The sequence below is a fragment of the Eumetopias jubatus genome, unplaced genomic scaffold (assembly GCF_037043125.1).
Source record: "Eumetopias jubatus isolate StellerSeaLion01/CBP00866 unplaced genomic scaffold, mEumJub1_p1.0 scaffold_39, whole genome shotgun sequence".
Classification (NCBI taxonomy): domain Eukaryota; kingdom Metazoa; phylum Chordata; class Mammalia; order Carnivora; family Otariidae; genus Eumetopias; species Eumetopias jubatus.
In genome coordinates, this window is record NW_028274845.1 from 574,187 (window position 1) to 593,428 (window position 19,242).

The following is a 19,242-nucleotide window of genomic DNA, read 5'->3' on the forward strand; positions in this document are numbered from 1 at the left end:
ATTTGTCACTTTTTATGTAAAAAATATATTTTGGTATATAACCCTTTATCAAAATTTCCTTTGTCATGACACTCTCTCCTGGTAAAGATTCCCTGTCCCATGCAGCTGTACTAATCAGTGCTCAGGTAAAACTCACAACCTTTTATTTTTTTTTTGAGTTTGAGCGCCATGTGGGATGCAGAGATTACTTAAAAAGAAAATAATTGAAAAGAAGTAAAATTAAAAGAAAAATTTTAAAAATGTATATGCGTATCAGGAAATTTTATTACTCTCTGCTCTCTCACATTGATATATTTACATTGTGTTACTTACACCATTAAGAGCACCTTAATTACTGTAGCTTTACGGTGAGGTTTAAAATTTAGTAAATTTCTCCAATTTAATTCTTCAAGGTTGTCTTGGCTATTTAGGTATGTTGATTTCCAAATACATTTGAGAATTAGCTTGTAAATTTGCCCCCAAATTGCCTTCTCCAGTATGAATCAGAATAATGCTGATTTGATGTTCCAACAAATTTGAGTGGTCTAGTCCATGAATGTGATATATTTTTTCCTAATTATTTAGTATCCTTTAATTTATTTCAGCAAGAGTTTTCAGGCATCTTTGTTACATGTGTTCTCATACATTTAATGAAGGTGGACATGAATCTCCACTCTGTTTATTGAATTTCATTTCCTTTTTTTAAAAATTTCATTTTCTAAATGCTCACTGCTAGTATAGAGAAATATAGTAGATTATTACATGAATGTTGCTGAGGTATAATTTAGGTACAGTAGACGGCATCCCTTTAAAGTGTACAATTAAGGCTGTACTTTCAGAGATCATTTCTTTCTTTCTTTCTTTTAATTTTATTTTATTATGTTATGTTAATCACCATACATTACATCAATAGTTTTTGATGTAGTGTTCCATGATTCATTGTTTGCCTATAACAGCCAGTGCTCCCTTCAATGCTGCCCTCTTTAATACCCACCACCAGGCTAACCCATCCCCCCACCCCCTCCCCTCTAGAACCCTCTGTTTGTTTCTCAGAGTCCATCGTCTCTCATGGTTCGTCTCCCCCTCTGATTTCCTCCCCTTCATTTTTCCCTTCCTACTAGCTTCTCTCTCTCTTTTTTATTATTTTTTAAAATTTTTTATTGTTATGTTAATCAACATACATTACATCATTAGTTTTTCATGTAGAGTTCCATGATTCATTGTTTGTGCATAACACCCAGTGCTCCATGCAGAATGTGCCCTCTTTAATACCCATCACCAGGTAACCCATCCCCCCACCCCTCCCCTCTAGAACCCTCAGTTTGTTTCTCAGAGTCCATCTTCTCTCATGGCTTATCTCCCCCTCCGATTTCCTCCCCTTCATTTTTCCCTTCCTACTAGCTTCTCTCTCTCTCTCTTTTTTTAAACATATAATATATTATTTGTTTCAGAGGTACAGGTCTGTGATTCATCAGTCTTACACAATTCACAGCGCTCACCATAGCACATACCCTCCCCAATGCCCATCACCCAGGCACCCCATCCCTCCCACCCCCACCACTCCAGCAACCCTCAATTTGTTTCCTAAGATTAAGAATCCCTCCTATCAGTGAGGTCATAGGATACATGTCTTTCTCTGATTGACTTAATTTCACTTAGCATAATACCCTCCAGTTCATTTCTACAGTTTGTTACTAGAGAATTTTCTCTGAACGTGTAGAGGACCTGAAACCTCAAGGAGGAGGCACATTGTTCTCTCCTGAGCATGAACGTGATTTTAGGTGTTGTTTCCACAGCTGCCCATTGCCACTGATGATCGTTCTTCTCCTCCTTTGGAGGGTAAGAGAGAGAGGATGCAGTGTGAGTGCTTTCTCAACAAATAAAAATTAAAAAAGATAAACTGTACAACTAAATGCATTTTCACAGATGTACATACAATTGACACTACTGCTCCATTCAGGACACAGGGCATTTCTTCTACCTCACAGCTTCCCTTGGGTGGATCCATTGAAGTCTCTCACTGCCTTCACCCTCAGCCCCAGGCAACCACTGGCATCAAAGACGGCTTGATTTTTAACCACGTTATGGAAATGGAACTCTTTTATGCCTACATTCCTCCGTGCAGCCTAAGGATTCTTATATCTATCCATATTACTAATGGATCACCAGTTCAGAATTTTTCATTGCTAAGGAGTATTCCTCTGTATGGATATATTTGGTCTGTACATTCACCTATTCATGGCCATCTATGCAGTTTCCTGGGTTTGGCCATGGGGAATAAAGCTATGATGAATATTCATGTGCAGTTTGCTGTGTGGCCATATTGTGTAAATCCTTAGGAGAGGAATGGCCGTTCACGTGATTGGTAAATGTTTATCTGTGGTTCAGCTTTTCTCGGTGGTTGGACCATTTTTCATTCCCACAAGTGTATGAAACGTCTAGTTACTTTACATCCTCACCACATATGTTTTCGGTCTTCGTAATTTTAGCCACGGGGATGGTTGTGTAATGGTAACTCACTGTAGTATTAATTTATCTTCCCAATGGCTGAGTGTACCGTCGAAAACTGACCTCTGTGCTTCAGAGCCAAAATATAAGACGAAGACAGAGTTTGGAATATTGAGGAACAATAGCTTTATTGCTTTTCGGGGCACAGGGGGCTAGAACAGGCCAAGGCCCTCAAAAACTGTAAGTCCCCTCCCCCTGAAGGAAGGGGCGGGGGGGTGTTTTATTTTGACAGAAATTGTGTGCATGCTGCCAGCCTCCTTCATCCTGTCTTTAGGGTGGTACCAGGCTCCTGAAACAAAAGGCTTAGAAGGGAGGAGCAGAGGTTTGCAGAAGAGAAGGAAAAGGTTACTTAGTTTAAGATGGAGCCTTGCAGAGACATTAGTGAATCCCTTTTGATTTATGTTCAACTTCATGCTTTTCAATGGTTTCAAGTGGAGCATCTTTTCAAGTGCTTTTTGGCCATTTGTGTATCTTCTTTTGTGAAGCATTTCTTCTTCAAGTCTTTTGACCAGTTTTCCTATTGCATTGTCTTATCAGACACAATATGTGTCAGAACATTACACTGAAAACTGCAGAGCACTACTTCCAGAAATTAAAGAACTAAATACATGGGGAGATAAAATTTGTGGTGGATTGGAAGACTCATTATGGTTAGAGGACAATTCTTCCCAAATTGATCAAAAGATCTAATACAATGCCAATCAACCTTCTAGCAGACATTTTAGTAAGTATTTCTAAGCTGATCCAAATGTTTATATGGAAATGGAAATGATCTTAAATTATCAAAGCAATGTTAAGAAGAAGGAGAAAGCGACAGACTTACATTGTCTATTCCAGAATTACTGTATAAACCTTTTGTGCAATTTAAAAGTGATTTGTCCGATTATTATTCAGTATAAGAGTTTCTGCGCATTCTCACTGCAGCTTGGAAGTTGCTTTACCCCTTTTTCACTGTAGCTACTTGATCTATACTTTAGCCAATAGTTCCAAAGTTTTTAAGTGGAGAGAGAATACTGAAGCTAGAAAGTATTTCACTTAACAGAGAGAAAGACTAATCCCTGATCATTAGGGCAAGGATGACCCTACAAGACTTAATGAACTCGCCTCTATTTTCCAGTTGGCCAAGACAAAGTGGGGAGCTACTGATACCAGCAGTTTCCTCTGCAGACCTTCATAGTGTTGACTGCTTTGGGTTTACATGGAACCTAGGTGTTGGCTGTGTCCTGAGAGGCTGAAATTGAGTTGAGGCCCAGGGTCCCTGGGTCAGGACAGGTCATCCAGCTGTTGGAAAACACGGAGGGAGACCAGGCCATCCCCAGGCAGCACTGGCCACTTCCTCCAAGGAATCCACCACCACTACACTTTTCATGACTTCTGGTTACTAGACTGAGAGGCCCACGACAATTGGGATAATGTTTTACTCATCTCTGTACTCATGACTCCTAGGACCAAACCAAGCACTGAGGAAGCTCTCAGAGACACTCCTTCATGGATCTGATAAAGGGGGTGGCAAATTTCTAATCTCAACTACATTCCTGTCCCAAATACATGCACGAATGCTCTCTGCTTTCTTCCAGGAGGCAACAAATACCCTTCCTTCCAGAGGAGCCTGCCCTACACTCTCAATGCCCCATGACACTCCCCTGTGGTGAGCTCTGGTGAAGAGGGACTGTCCTCTTGGATTCCTCTCAATGGTTCTCTCAGTAGGAAGAGATGTCTTCGGCCTAGCCCCCTCCCCCCTCCATCCTCTGCACTGCCACCATACCCCAGGTTAGGACAGCTACAACAGTTTTTAAAATGATTTTATATATTTATTTGAGAGACAGCGTGAGGGAGAAAGCAAGAGTGAGAGAGAGACAGAGAGAAAGATAGAGAACAGCTGGGGAAGGGACAGGGGGAAGCAGACTCCACTGCTGAGCAGGGAGCCACCCCCCTCAATGGGGCTTGATCCCTGGAGCCTGGGATCATGACCTGAGCTGAAGGCAGGCTCTCGATGAACTGAGCCACCCAGGGGCGCTGAGCTACAAGATTTTGTTTGCATTCTTCCTCTCACTGCTTTGACCTCCTCTGTGAAATCTTATTGATGTCAGAATTCCAAGTTCATAACAGAGACTAAGGAAAATGAAACACTCAACACACGGTCAAGACAAAGGTGTGTAAAGTCTTTGACAACCATAAATTCAGAAGAATATAATTGGTATCACTGCCTCAGAGGCAAGGGTCTCCTAACCTGGCCCTTCCTGACCTTAGGGTAGAACTCTTTGTGGTAAGAATGGACAAGTCCAACCTTTATCCAAACATCACTGATCCCTCTAAGCCCACACTTACTTGGAGAACATCGACCGTGAGGGAGCTCCAAGGTCAAAGCTAGGGGTCTGGGGCAGAACCTCATGGTCACATCGTCCACCTCTTTTTTTTTTTTTAAGATTTTCTTTATTTATTTGACAGAGAGAGACATAGCGAGAGAGGGAACACAAGCAGGGGGAGCGGGAGAGGGAGAAGCAGGCTTCCCGCCGAGCAGAGAGCCCCATGCGGGGCTCGATCCCAGGACCCTTAGATTATGACCTGAGCTGAAGGCAGACGCTTAAAGATGTAGCCACCCAGGTGCCCCTCCTCCTCCTCCTCCTCTTGGAACTGGTGCTTCCCTGCAGTACAAACCAACCCCGATCCATTCTGTGGGGCTCCTCGGGAGGTGCACAGGTTCACCGTGGACGAAGTTACTCTCCTCGTTCTCCTTGCTCAGCTCAGGCTGCTCCTTGCAGAGTTGGATGCCGCTGTATGCATTCCTCAGTTTCCCCTGATTTTTCTGGACCCAACTTGTCCTTCTTCTTACCTCCTTTGGGCAACCACCTGCTCCACCATTGCCTTGTCCTTCTTTGCGTTATTCTCATCCTCCAAACCTGCTGATTTTCTGTCTCCCAAATGCTCCCTCTGTTCTCTGTTTTCAGTGTGGGCTCAGCTCAGGCTCCTGCAAGAGACACACAGTGAAGGGACCAAGTCAGGTCTCAGCTGCAGTCCCCAGGGCTGCTTCAAAGGCACCGCAGACCCTTGTGCACTCAGAGAAACTGAGCAGGAAGGGACCGTGGAGAATTTGAATAACAACCTTATCTTACACATGAGGAAGCTGAGCGCAGAGAGATGAAGAGATTTTCCCAAACTCCTTCAGCACTTGATGGCAGCACGGCCCCCACACAGGACTTGGCTGCGAGCTTCCCTGTGGAGTCTCCTAACGTACCCTCTGGGAAGGCACATCTGAATTTCAGGGGACACTTAAATTAGAAGTTCAACTTAAAAATAAATACTTTTTAGGAGACTTTGGATCAAATGTAGATATTTCCACTGTTAAAAATACCAGAAATTCCTTCCTGGGGACAAATCTTTTTCCCAGGTATATAATTCTGTTACTTCTTTCCTTTACAAATCATTGGCTAAGATATTAGGATCACAAAAAAGGTATGCAGGGAAGGAGAAGTTCCTCTGTTACCTGTCCTGGTCTCCCAGCTTAAGTAAGAATTAAGTTTCACTGAGACATTGAATACGCATGGAGAACGGATATTGAAATGGAGACCCTTAAAGAAAATATAAAGTATTAAGGCAGACAGTTTTTATGCATTTTAGACAAGGAGAAAATACATTTCTCAGGGATTTGGGGGAGTTTTAATTTAGAGAGTGTCTAGACCGAATTTAGAAACCCTGGTGAGAAGGATGTCTTTTTACTTCTTAGTACAGGGGGTGCCTTTTTCATATGGGAGATTGGTTTCCTGCTTTCAGGGAGACAGAGGAGGGTTTGAGTGTCCTGGTACCAGTTTCTTTTTGGGTAGCTTCAATTCAAAATAATCAATATTGTCGACCTCAGAGAGTCGGGGACCTGGGGTGGCGAAGGAACTGAGAAAAAGAGACTACCGCGGCGCCTGGGTGGCTCAGTTGGTTAAGCGGCTGCCTTCCGCTCAGGTCATGATCCTGGATTCCAGGGATCGAGTCCCGCATCGGGCTCCCTGCTCAGCAGGGAGTCTGCTTCTCCCTCTGACCCTCCCCCCCTCATGCTCTCTCTCTCTCTATCTCATTCTCTCTCTCAAATAAATAAATAAAATCTTTTAAAAAAAGAAAAAGAGACGACAGTATAGCGAGGCACAGGGGACCCCAAGCAAACAGCCCGAGGTCCTGAGGTTTATTTTCCATAATCTAATATACCTTCTACAGTGATATAGTACTATAATGATTTACAGCAGGGGCTTAGCAAGGCGCATCTTCCACGTACACAGGGTTAGTCAAGTGAAGCAATGGCAGTGGAGAAGGAATAAAGAAATCTGCAACTGGCTGTGATCAATTAATTGTAAACAGCATTGTACTCGGTCTTTAACACAGGATAAGAAAACAAAAAAGGGAATGCACAGTGTGCTGTTTACAGCTGGCTTCCTATCTACAAAACATCTTCTGATGTGTACTTTAGATCAGACCACACACATCCCAAGGGCATTTCACTCTGATCCTTTCAGGTTATTTTTAACCCTGCAATCTCGAGTTTTCTCAGAGATCTTGGAGTCTGAATGAACATGCACCAGTGGTCGTTGTGGCATTCTGTTTCCCCCAAATATGCCATTGTGGTACATTTTGGGCAATCTGACCTTGGCGCCTATGGGTACTATGGTTTCTCTCCGCCTTGCTCATTACTCAGTGCCTATTTCAGAGAGAAGGCTAAACATATCATTCTTAGAAATACCAAGGTGGCTCTCTCGGTTCAGCGTCTGACTCTTGATTTCAGCTCAGGTCATGATCTCAGGGTCATGCGATTGAGCCCCAGTTTAGTCTTCATGCTCAGTGCAGTCAGCTTGGGATTCTTTCTTCCTCTCCGTCTGCCCATCACCCCTGCTCTAAATAAATAAATAATATTTAAAAAAGAAATACAAAATAAATCCCATGACCTTATGTGAAACTAATACAATGCCTATGTTAAGTGGACCAGATTAGTTTAAAAATTATTTTAAAACGCACCTGGGTGGCTCAGTTGTTTAAGTGTCAGTCTTTGGCTCAGGTCAGAATCCCGGGGTCCTGGGATAAGCCCGTATGTCCAGCTCCCTGTTCAGTGGTGAGTCAGCTTCTCTCTGTTCCTCTTCCACTACCCCCACCACCGCTCCTGATATCTCAAGTACTCTCTCTCAAATAAGTAAATTAAAAAAATTTAAAAAGAAATGCAATGGTCCTCTCTGGAATCAACCCACACATAAGTATGCTTTCTTTTTGCTGCACCCCAGTCCCCCTTTCTCTTTATTACCTATCTGACCTACATCCTTCCCCCAGCGATGGAGACAGCTCAGATGCACTGCTTCACCTGGTGGTGGGGCCAAAGAGAAGTGCGCACATGGTTAGAATGGGCTGCCTTGAGAGTCAGCCGAAACGTAGCTACAGGCAGTTAGAAACAAGCCTAAAGTACCATTAGGAATAAGCACTACAACATTTAGCGGTACAGATTTTAGGTGTGGTATTGATATCACCTTCCTTGTACAAATGTGTTTAGACTCAAGCATGAGACTATGGGATCAGACAAAATGAAAGAAAACTGTGTCAAGTGTGAAGATACTAAGTTACCAAAGTTATTCTGAGTTGTATAATTAGTTTGTCCCTTAGCCCCTCATTTCCACCTGCAGAACCTAGAAGACGTGCAACAGAGTCTCCACTTGCCATCAAAGTCAATCTGAGGACACAATAATTTAAACTGTTAACCCAAACTTTCCATTTTTTCTTAACCTGTGTTGAATACCAGGCATTTCGATTGCCCATTCCCATTTCCAGGGAGACTGCAGTGAGGACGGAGAATAATGTGGTGCATCCAGGTAACAGTCTGTTTCTTGGTCCGCTTCTGTGCTCAGCATGTCAACTTTTGTCTGCCAGTGGACCTCTAACCACACAGGGGAAACCCAACAAATATTAAAAGTGTAGGTTCTCTAGGTTAATCTACATTTAGGATTCTGTAGTGCTCAGAATGGCTCTTGAACTGCAAGGACCAAGGTAGATGCCCCCTCCTTACCTTAGGGGGAGTAATTCTGATTCCTGAAGCATGCACCTCTTCGTTTTCTATTTATTATTATTTTTTTTAAATTTCAGCTAGGCTCCATCACCTACGTGGGACTCTAATGCATGACCCTGAGATGAAAGTTGCACGCTCTACTGACCGAGGCAGCATGCGTCCCCCCAGCACCTTTGATGCAGGCAAATACCATGATTTTCATGTTGGAAAAATACTGCAAACTGTGGGACATGCCTTCAATCCGCTCCACTCCTTCTGGGCATGTTTCCTGAGTTCCGACTGTGTGCGAGTCCTCTTTCCCACCCACCCATAGAAGGGCATATACATGGAAAATGTGCCCATCCATAGAAGACCCTCTAGGATCCCAACCCAGATCCGCTGGGATCCCTGGGGTCTTTTCTGTGTTATGCTCTCCTGCTCTCAGTGTGTTTCTGCCTCTAAAGGCACCTGTGAGCAGGACTGCCCTGGGGCTCCTGGAGCTCCTTTGTACCCAGTCCCAGAGAACGGGGAGGACGTGCCATATATGACCACAGCCCCTTGTATCTCCCCTCCCCAAAGGCACTCAGCCTTTCACTAACAGGTGCAGCAGGGTGAAATCTCCATTCCTGGTCCAGGGGAGACTAACTCTGAAACACAAGTGTCCCCTAGGCTCTCCTAAACCTGTCAGGACAAAGCTCCCCCACAGCTGTTGCTGGAAATCACAACTTACACAGCAATGAACTCAAAATGGTCACAGATCTAAGTATAAGAGCCAAAACTATTGTGCAAGAGGACTACATGGGAGAAAATGGTCAGGAATTCACAGTAAGCAAAGAGTTCTAAGTCACTACGGCAAGAGCACGATACGTAAGAGAAAATTGAAGATGAAGAAGTTTTTTGCATCAAACATTGCCACTGAGAAAAGGAACAGAGAAGCCACTGATTAGGAGAAAATATTTGTGGATTAAATACCCAATGGGGACTCACGTTCACGAGAGACAAGAGGACTTTGAACTCACTCAATGGGCAGAAGCAACACACTCGTTTAAGCCAGTATAAGAGTCGAATACACATGTACCAAAGGAGACACATAAAAAGGTATTCAATGTTATTAGTAATATGTTATTAGTTCTCAAAGAAATGCAAGGAAAACCAGGTACCATTTTACACCAACTAGTGCGCTTACGTCCCAAAGACGATACCAAGTGTTGCTGAGGATGAGCAGAAACTGGACCCTCCTATATTGCTGGTCGCAACGTAAAATATAACAGCTCCTGCAGAAGCCACTTTGAGAGTTCTTAAGAGCTCAGCACAAGCTTGCCATAGGACCCAGCCATTCCACAACTAGGAATCTATCTGAGAGAATAAAAACATATGTCCGCTCAAGTCTCGGTCAGAAATGTTCTGGGCAGCGTTATTCACAATGGGCAAAAACTGACAGCAACACAAAGGGCCATCGGCTGGTGAATGGACAAACCAAATGTTTCCTATGTGTACCATGGCATCTATTCCGCAACAAAAGGCACAGAAATCTGATCCAAGCTACAGCAGGGAGGAACCTCAAAAGGATGCTAAGTGAAAGAAGCCAGTCACCAAGAACTACAGACCGTCTCATTCGGCTTATGTAAAATGTGCAGAAAGGAGCAATGCACAGAGACAGAGAGCAAATCAGTGCTGCTTGGGGCTGGAGGAGGGAGCGGAGACTGTCTGCAGAGGGGCTGGAGGGAGTGTGGGAAGGTGAAGGAAGCCTCTGAAACAAACTAGGGCACTAGCTGAACAACTCTGTCATTGTTGACAATGGGTGAAATTTATTCTATGTCAATTTCACCTAAAAAAAAAAGAAAGAAGGTGACCTTCGCACATCAGTGGGTCCTGGGGTCCCCAGGCAAACACTGCCTGGTGAGGGGCCACATCCTGGAGTCCCAGCAGGTGGTGGCTCAGAGCCTGGTTTCTGACCTCCCAGCTGGAGTCAGGGGTTCAGTGCCTGTGCCTTCAGCCTCAGGCCCTGGCAGTTCCCCTGGAATCCACCAGGCGGCAGACTACTTAAGGGAACAGACCTTCAGGTGGCCCAAGGACACCAGGGGGAAGCAAGCAAAGATAGGGCACCAGCTGGCTGGAGATTCCTAGAGGAAGTGAAGGCTGCAGGACCCATGGAAGCTGCTGGCAAGATCTGGATGGATCTTAGGTAGGCTTGGTCCCCTGGGTGGGCTCTAAGCACTAAGCTTTAGGTTAACATCCAAAGGTTCCCTTTGATGCTCCCTCCTGCAGTGGCACTGAGGCTCCCCCCGTGGAAGCTCAGCATAGGGAAAAGAACCTGTGCTGCTATTCACCTTCTTCTGAGTCTAAATGGAACACTTGGGCTGCGTTTAGGGGAATCTGCCCTTTTCTGGCCCTCTATGTAGGGCCAGCTCCTGGGTGCTGAACCATCCCTGCAGGAGGCTAGAAGAGGCACTCTGGTCCTTCACATTGGAGCTGGGCTTGCAAAGAAGGGTTCCTGCTAATCCATATTTCCCTGGCCCTGGCTGAGCATCCTGGTCCAAGATCAGGGGCTGCAGTGGCCTAAAATAGGGACTTCCTACATGTCACTGCTCCTCTCTGGAAAGTCCAAAGGCGGCCCATGGTAGTGGTGGGGGGAGGGGAGGGCATAGAAACCTATACTCTGTCAAAACATCATCCACAGTGAAGATTTAAAAACAATGTTAGAGGACAGATCTCATATTATGTAGTCGGTGGTGCAGTAACAGCTCTGCGAGGTGAAAGAGGGTAGCTACGCTAGTAGTCAGCCTAACATAATTTATAGAGTCGTCCAATCCCTGTGTTGCCATGTGAAACTGATCTCACATGGGGAATCAGTTATGACTCAATTGTTTAAAAACCTGAAGGTGAGGGGAAAACATTTGAACACGAAGCAATAAAACTATAGTTGACTGGGGAACAACATGGCTTTGAATTTTAGTGAACAATGTCGGTCCACTCATGGGTTGATTATTTTTTTTTTTTTTACAAATACAGTCTAGTACAAATGTAGAAATACATTTTCTCTTCCTTATGATTTTCTCAATGATATTTTCACTCTAACTCACTGTATCAAAAGAATAAAGTACATAATTCAAGTAACACACAAAATATGTATTAATCAACCATTTTTGTTATCTGTAAGACTTCAGTAGGCTATTAGTAGCTATGTTTTCTGGGACTCAAATGTTATACAAAGATTTTCAATTGTGGGACTCTGTACCCCTAACCCCCAGGTTCTTCAAGGGACAATTTGTATCTGGATTTGCAAATGACATACTCCTGTATACAGAAAAATACCAAATACACACACACAGAAACCACGACTATTAGAGTCCATAACCTATTTCAGCAGAGTTGCAGCGTACAAGGCAGACAAATCAGGTGTTTCTATAACCTAGGAATGGACACCGGGAAAGTCAATTAAGAAAACGATTCCATGGACAACAGCACCCACCCGAATGGTATCGAAGAATAATTGAGTCAAGGAGGCACAAAACCTGTACACTGAAAACTACACAATATTGCTGCAAGAGATTAAGGAAGACCTCAACAAGTGGAAAGACATCCTGTGTTCATGGATTGGAATGGTTAAGGTGGTTCAGAAGGCAACAGCAGGATCTGCAGATTCTTTTGGATTCCTATTGAACGTTTTTCTTCTGCCTTCCCTAATCACCATCAGCCCCTTGCAGTACATTTCCTTTCAGACATTGTGGTTTTCATCTCTTCATGTGAGATTGGGTCCTTTTTTTTTTTTTTTTTTAACATTTTCCATGTATCTGCTGAATGTTTTCACCAATGGGATGCAGTTAGAACAAATGCTTTCTTGTGCTCTGGTGATTCCCATCTTGCTGTCAGCTCTGGGTCATTTTCAGATGAGTGATCCATCTCTTCAGGAGGGCTCATTTCCCCCCTTTGTCTGCATACCTCAAACTGTTGGATGGAACGCCAGACACTGTGAATGTTACCTTGCTGTTTGCTGGATATTTTTGTGTTTTCTATAATATTGAGCTTTGTTCAGGGATGCACTGAAGTTACTTGGAAACATTTCTGCTGTTGCTTCAATGCATAGTTCAGTGGCCCAGAGCAGGGCTCCGTGGAGGACTCACCATGAGTTCCAGGTACTGTAGCAAGCCCTCCCCCTGTCTTCCACCCTATTCCTCACAAATTAAGAGGGTTACTTTTGCTTAGTCTATCTGTTGGACACAGGCACTATTCCCAGCACCGTGTGAGCACCAGGCCCTGTGCAAAGGATTACCCCCTGACTTGCTGTCCATGCCTCCCCAGGGCCCCTCCACAGCTCTGGCTAGGTGACTTCCTGCAGCTCTGTCCTCCCTGAGACTCAGTCCTGGGTTCTCTCAGATCAGTGTCCTCCATTCCAGGAGCTCCATGGGGCTCCTATTCAAGTTCCCCTCCCCCCAGTGCCTTGCTTGGAAACTCTCTAGAGCCAGTACCTCTGAGCAGCTCTAGGGCTCTGCTCACCATTGTGTTGCCATGTGTCCGGGATGGCTGTCCCCTTTGCCTGATGCCCAGGATCTTGGAAATCTCCACTTCGCGCATCTTGTGTGACGCTGTTGCTCTTTTGTTTAATTGTTTCTGGCAGAAGAGTAACCCGTTGCTGAGTCCCAGTTGGTGTGGCTCCCCTAAGTGAAAATCAAAGTTGGAAGACCCTCAGTTGTAGATTCTGAATAGAGGCCTTTAGGGAGTAGAGAAAAAAACACCAGCTCTGGTGAAAGCCTGAAGCCAGAAACCCCTTCAAGCTCAGTTTGACAAAGCAATGCAGGTACATCAGTAGGGACAGTTTTGGCTTGAGCCCAAGAACTGCAGAAGGCCCACGGCCCTTTGTCCTAGAGCTAACCTGCTGTTTGGGAAAGGTCTGTGGTGCCAAACCCAGCGGGTTCTTTGTGAGTAGACAGAGGTGCCTCTTTAAAAGCCTGTCAGGGGGCATCTGGCTGGCTCAGTCAGGAGAGCAGGGGAGTCTCCATCTGGCTTCATGAGCCCTATCCCTACTTTGGGTGTAGGGATTACTTCAACAAATAAACTTACAATAAATAAACAGTACATCAAGCCGGACCCTCTCTAGTCTCGGAAGGGTCCTCTGGAGCAAGGCTATACTAGCTAGGCTACCAAGTGGCCTAATCAAGGATACGGAGTCTGGGGATTGGGTGAGGCTTTGCAGGGTGCCTGGGGGGATAGGTGGGGAGGGGAGGGAGGAAGGAGAAGGGATGCAAACCCCTGTTCCCTGGGGAATGAAAAGAAAGCACCTTTGCTGGATCAGGGACTGCAAACCACATACTGAAATATAAGCAGAGAAATTGCTCTGCGAAAAACAGAAAAAACCCCGACAGCCAAGGTGGGATGTATGACCAGTGGACAGAAACTGTCCTGCATGCTTTTGATTGAGAAACAGCCAAACCCAGATTCTCAAGAAAGCAGCCCTTAAAAGCAGAGGTGTTTTCTTCAGGGTCCTGGTGTCCCCTGAGTGAGCTTCCTCTTCAGCCCATGTCATCAGCCAAAGTCATGGAAAAGACAAAACAAACAAACAGAAAAATGAATAAGAAAACAAAGGCTATTCTTAAACAACCAACAACAGGTGAAAGAGCAAAAGCAGCCCCCCACTGCCACTGCCACAAATAATGCAGAGGAGTTGTCCATACTCGGGGAAATCGCGGGGGTCAGCATGTCCCTGGTATGATGGAAGGGCCTCCCCTGGGAAAACCACCTGCTTGATCCCGGCGTCTCCCCTGCCGGGTAAGTGTGACTCGCTCCGCCTCCGCCCCACACCAGTCTCACCCGCCTTCCACCGGACACACAGGCTCACTCGCCTAGGCGCACCCCAACACCCTCGGCACCCACTCCTGTCGCAAGCATCCTCACCCTCCACACGACGCTTCCGAATAGGATGGACGCAACAGCGCTGCTACCTCCTCAGCCCCGCGAATTCTAAGTTGCAGAACCCCACCGCCGTGTTGCCTGGTTTGCATCAGACAAGCCCAGTCCCTGAAGTCAAGGGCTTCGCCTCAGTCCCCAACCCCACCCCATCTCCCGGCCCCCCAGCTCCCCTCCCAACTTGGATTTCAGTACTGGTGTTCCTCCTTCTCCTCCTCCAGTCCCCCTTCCCCTTCGCCCTTCCCGTGCCCTGGCTTCCTTCCTCACCTGCCCAGTCTCCTCTGTCTCCTGAATTGGTTACCACTCTTTCCTCTCCCTGCAGCTATGGCCCCCCAAACCCTACACAACCCCCCCACCCAGCCCAGGGAAGGCTGTGCCAGCCAGAGAGAAACATGAGGGAGGACTTTCCAACAGCCCACGAAGAGCAGATACAACTCTGTCTCTTGCTCTCTCTAGCTCTCTCTCTCTTTCTCTTCAGACCCTGGTTGGAGGACACCGAGTGCCATGGCTGCACCTGTACAGTTCAAACCAGTCCCCACAGCCTCCCCCAGGCCTGGACACTGCGGGGGGGAGGGGAGGACCAAAAGTCCGCAACCCCTGGGCCCTCGGGCTGACACCAGCCCACAACACTCCACACGCTGAACACATCCCAGGGCCTGCTTCTTCCCCAGGCGGGCTCCTAGGACAGGGACGGCGCGCCCCCTCGTGGCCGCGCGGGGAGGCGCCCAAGGATCCCGCTGTTGAGGGCAGGGCCAAAGGGGACCACTGCTTCTGCTCCCTTAGACCAGGCTCAGAGTTCTCAGCAGGGGGTTAGTGGGGTCCCAGGCTCCCCACTCTGCCACCGCCTGCCCTCCCTCCACCGCTGGGCGCTTCCCCCTGGAGGGGATTTCTGCAGTCAGGTCGGCCTTTGGAGGGAAAATAGCCAGGTCTGGAAAACTAAACAGACTACTTTGAAGAGATTTGGGCAATTGTATGGTCATGGATGGAGCGCCCTAGGGTTCTGATTTGCCTTGTCTTGATTGCGCCTTGAGGTAGCGGTTTACTTTTCCCGGAATGTTTAAATTAGAAAAGATTGGAGGGTGGAGAGGGGGCGTCCAACTTTAGTTGTCACCTGAGATCAATAGTGTCCTGCTGGGTAGAATAATGCCCCCTCCCTAGGAGCTGCCCAGACTAATGCCAGGAAACTGTGCACATGTTCCATCCTGCAGCAAAAGGGACCCTGCACAGGTGCTTATGTTAAGGACCTTGAGATGGGGAGATGATCCTGGATTATCCAGGCGGCGCCCTGCAATGACAAGGGGGTCTTAAAACACAAAGAGGCAGAGAAGAGGTCAGAAGGAGGCTGTGTGAGGAGGACTCTGCCTGCTGGGGCTGGGGCTGGGGCTGAGCATGGAGGAGGGGCCTCTAGGAGCTGGAACAGGCAAAGAGACACACTGCCTGCTTAACCTAAAAAATAGAAAGCGCCAGGTATTTTACCAGCCAAATTGGGATTCCTGGGGAATAAAAGGGAAAGGTGATGTGGGACAAACCAGCTGGTCTGAGGAAAGTCACCTAACCAGAGCTGTGCAGGGTCCCTGGTGTGGCTTGCAGTGAGGTCCTGCTCAGGGCCTCCATGGGAGGAAAGGCCAGCAAGTCAGGGGGCAATCATTTGAAAGCAGTAGAGGGAACAGGGCCTGGAGCTCTCCCAGGCAAAATGACCCCTAATCAGGAGCCAGATCCGTCATCGGAAAATAATCCAGAGCTGACACATGTGAGAACCGCCAGAGAAGGATATGAAAGCTTTTAGTATAAGTTTTCCATCAGTTGTAAATGTTAAACCGAGAATTAGAAAATATAAACAACACCCTCTCTATCTTTAAGAGATGAAAACTACAACGTCTGAAAGGAAATATACTACAAGGTATTGACAGAATTTAGAAAATGCAGAAGAAAAATTTTTGATAGAATTGTATTGACTCTGTAGATCTATTTGCGTAGTATTGCCATATGAACTATATTAAATCTTCCAATGCATGCATACAGTTGTTTTTTTTCCCCCATTTGGTCTTTCATCTCTCGCAGAACCATTGCTTCTTATGCTTTTCAGTGAACAAGTCTTGCTCTCCTTGAATGAATTTACACCTGACACTTTTACTGTGTTGTGTGCCATTGTAAATAGAATTGCTTTCTAAATTTCCTTCTCAGATTGTTCATTGCTAGTGCATAGAAACACAACTGATTTTGTATATATGGTACCCTGCAACTTTACGGAATGAGTCTATGGACTCTAATATTTTTGTGTGTGGATGATTTGAGGTTTTTCTATCTTTAGGAGCATGTCCTCTGTAAATAGAGATACAGGTTGACCCTTGACCAATGCGGAGTAAGGATGGTGACTCTCAAGATCAAAAACCTGTGTATAGAGGCGCCGTGAGGGGCGGTAGCAGCGGCGGTGGTGGTGATAGTGGCGGTAGCTGTGAGGGGGTTCCAGGAAGATGGTGCTGATTAAGGAATTCTGTGTGGTTTTGCCATGTTCTGTTCAGGAGCAAAGTTCCTGCATTCGTCAGGATGATTGCTCCGGAGGGCTCCTTGGTGTTTCACGAGAAAGCCTGGAACGCATACCCCTACTGTAGAACAAACCATTATGCCTCAGTTGTAACGAATGTATATATGAAAGATGATTTCTTCATTAAAATTGAAACATGGCACAAACCAGACTTGGGAACATTAGAAAATGTACACGGTTTAGATCCGAACACATGGAAAACTGTTGAAATTGTCCGCATAGATATTGCAGATCGAAGTCAAGTTGAACCAGCAGACTACAAAGCTGATGAAGACCCAGCATTATTCCAGTCAGTCAAGACCAAGAGAGGGCCTTTGGGACCCAACTGGAAGAAGGAGCTGGCAAACAACTCTGACTGTCCTCAGATGTGTGCCTACAAGCTGGTGACCATCAAATTCAAGTGGTGGGGACTGCAAAGCAAAGGAAAACTTCATTCAGAAGCAAGAGAAAAGGATATTTACAAAGTTCATCGCCAGCTTTTTTGTTGGATTGACAAGTGGAATGATCTGACAATGGAAGACATTAGGAGAATGGAGGATGAAACTCAGAAAGAACTAGAAACAATGCGTAAGAAGGGTTCCGTCCGAGGGACGTCGGCTGCTGATGTCTAGATGAGTCCCGTGTAGGGTCAGAGACAATATCAAACTGTTTATGTAATCAAGGTCAAGTGAGGGGAACAAGTGCAGCCAGTGATGAGTGAAGAAGGATCTGACCAGTATCTGGCAGTGCTGACGTTTCCCAGATGTGTGCTTGTGATGACATACTCACAGGTTCCCAACCACGTGTGTGTGTGTGTGTGTGTGTGTGTGTGTGTGTGTGTCTGTCTGTGGCTGCATATAAAACGCATGTAGAGCTACAGATCAAGATACACACACTTGTGTATATATGTACATACAAACATACTGAAAGGTTTAGTACAATTTCTCCAAAGTACTGTACCTATGTTCAAGAATGCAAAAGAAAATATTTTCAATATATATACCTGGAACAGATTTTAATAATTATCAGAGTAATACCATTGATGGACAAATTGACTGCAATGTAATACTAGCTGGTATGTTTCATAAATGTCAAATTGTGGACCAATATATTTAGCCTTTTATAACTTTTCTGTTCTTTTAAATCTTCCTGTTCTTTTAAATCTTACAAATTTTTATTTTAGTCCCATAAGCAACAGACTCCCACAGAAAAATTTATTCAAAATCTTTTGGTATTCCAGTGAATCTGGAATGTGAACTCTGAATGTATTTATAATGATTTATTTCTGGATGGTTATTATCTTAAATTCAAATTGGACACTGTCTATTAGTAAGGAGTATAGTTACCAGCCAATTTTTACCTGTTTGCCCTGAGGGAAAAAATCCTTTAAAAAAAAATTCTGGTTTTTATTGGATTTTTGTATTTTAAATTTCAATATTTTTCTACATCAAACCTAGCAAAAATGGAGATGATGGTTTGTGATTTATAATAAGCACTATACAATTTTCAGGCTACTCTTAGGCAAACAAAGAAATTGATGAAGAAATGAATAGCATCGTAGGCTGTAGGAAACTTTCCGGAAGTCGAGCACTTCCATGGAGTCTTGTTTCTGAAATGACTGTTTTCTGAAATTAGAGCTTGGAAACTATGCAAATGATCTAGATTCCTCACAGCTGACAGGCTAGAATACAGATAGTGGTGATGGTTTTGTTTTTGTTTTGTGCTTTTCATATTGAAATACACCCCAAGGGGGAGAAGCTGCCTTTGAGATAGTGGAATTTCAGAGGCAGCACAGGCTGATCTCCTTGCCTGGGAGGCCCTGCTGAGAGGCCAGTGCTCCACCGCCCATGGGGAGGACACCACTGGAACCTGTCACGAGTGAGCATCAGGAACGTGCTGTTAGCAGCTGCTGCCACCTTGTCCTCCTCCTCCTCCTTCTTTAAGAAAGGCACCATAGCTAGGTAAGATTTTTATCAGCTCTCTCTGTCCAAATCCAGGTTTTCTCCTGTCAGTCCTGGAAGCTTGACCAGAATGATATTGTTGGAGCCTTCCGGTCACAAACTATCTCCCTTAATCTCGTCCTTCCTGCAACACGCTGGCTCCTGTAGTCCTATCACGTTTGTAATCTGACTTGCTGACAGTCCTGCCCACCCTGCTCCTCGTTTTCCCACACGCCATGTCCCCACTAAGGTGGTGGCAGTGATTCGGACGAAGGTGTTGAGGATCACTGCCGCACCGCGATGCCCTCTTAGCCTTGGCTCCGAACCCCACGTCGAATATGTCCTCCGTGTACTCAGGATCAAGACTGATGTTTACTCTCTGG

At 45.5% G+C, this 19,242-nt stretch overlaps 2 non-coding genes across 2 annotated transcripts; one reads left to right on the forward strand and one right to left on the reverse strand.

Annotated features, from left to right (window-relative positions):
• The first annotated feature begins 1,635 nt into the window (after positions 1 to 1,635).
• LOC148161899 (small nucleolar RNA U3) lies at positions 1,636 to 1,848 on the forward strand. The gene has a single exon (XR_015767292.1). It is a non-coding gene; the product is annotated as a small nucleolar RNA U3 (small nucleolar RNA).
• Positions 1,849 to 14,102: 12,254 nt separating this feature from the next.
• Positions 14,103 to 14,265, reverse strand: LOC148161900 (U1 spliceosomal RNA). The gene has a single exon (XR_015767297.1). It is a non-coding gene; the product is annotated as a U1 spliceosomal RNA (small nuclear RNA).
• Positions 14,266 to 19,242: the final 4,977 nt, after the last annotated feature.